The sequence below is a fragment of the Camelus ferus genome, chromosome 5 (assembly GCF_009834535.1).
Source record: "Camelus ferus isolate YT-003-E chromosome 5, BCGSAC_Cfer_1.0, whole genome shotgun sequence".
In the NCBI taxonomy this organism is placed as follows: Eukaryota; Metazoa; Chordata; class Mammalia; order Artiodactyla; family Camelidae; genus Camelus; species Camelus ferus.
This window is the reverse complement of record NC_045700.1, coordinates 16,017,572-16,018,440: the sequence shown is the minus strand read 5'-3', so window position 1 is coordinate 16,018,440 and position 869 is coordinate 16,017,572. Positions and strand designations below refer to the sequence as shown.

The 869-nt window shown below is 38.4% G+C and overlaps 1 non-coding gene across 1 annotated transcript; it reads right to left on the bottom strand.

Annotated features, from left to right (window-relative positions):
• Positions 1 to 286: 286 nt before the first annotated feature.
• LOC116663952 lies at positions 287 to 389 on the bottom strand. Its single transcript, XR_004320303.1, has one exon. It is a non-coding gene; the product is annotated as a U6 spliceosomal RNA (small nuclear RNA).
• Between the last annotated feature and the right edge of the window lie 480 nt (positions 390 to 869).

Genomic DNA, 869 nt, shown 5'->3' with positions numbered 1-869 from the left:
TTCAAGCAGAGTCAGTAAATGTGTGCTCTGCTTAACTTCCCTCTGCTGTTCTTTTTTTTTTTTTTTTTTAATTTAGGTATAGTCAGTTTACAATGTTGGATCAATTTCTGGTATACAGCATAATGTTTCAGTCATACACATACATACATATATTCCTTTTCATATTCTTTTTCATTATAGGTTACAGCAAGATACTGAATATAGTTCCCTGTGCTATGCAGTAGAAGCCTGCCATTTATCTATTTTATATCCAGTAGTTGGTATATGCAAATCTTGAACTCCCAATAAAAATATGGAGTGCTTCACAAATTTGCATGTCATTGTTGCACAGGGGCCATGCTAATCTCTGTACTGTTCCAATTTTAGAATACATGCTTCTGCAGCGGCACCCTCTGCTGTTCTTAAATTATTGTCCCCTGCACATCCCAGAGAGGAGCTCCTCCTTCCTCCTGGTCCCACAAGGAGGAGACATATCTTGCTGAGCTAAATGGAGCCAAGCCATACCCAGCAGAGCCAATCAGAGTTGAGGTCAACCCATAGCCCATAAGTAATGTGGGCAAGAGATAAACATTCGTTATAGTAAGTCACTAGGAAATGGGGTTGTCTGTTACTGCAGCAAAAACTGACTAATACAATCTAGGTGGGACTGAAAACACAGTACTCTTGAAATAGTTCTGAAATATTTACTGGTTGATTAAATGCAATCAGGAGCGTGAATGCTGGAGTCAGATGGCTTGGGTTTAAATCCCTTCTCCGACACTTAACAACCTAATCTTGCTGTCCTTGGTTTCTTCATTTGTGAAATGGAGATAATAGTAGTACTGAACTCAAAAGGTTTCTGTAAGGATTGAATTAGTTTGTATATATTA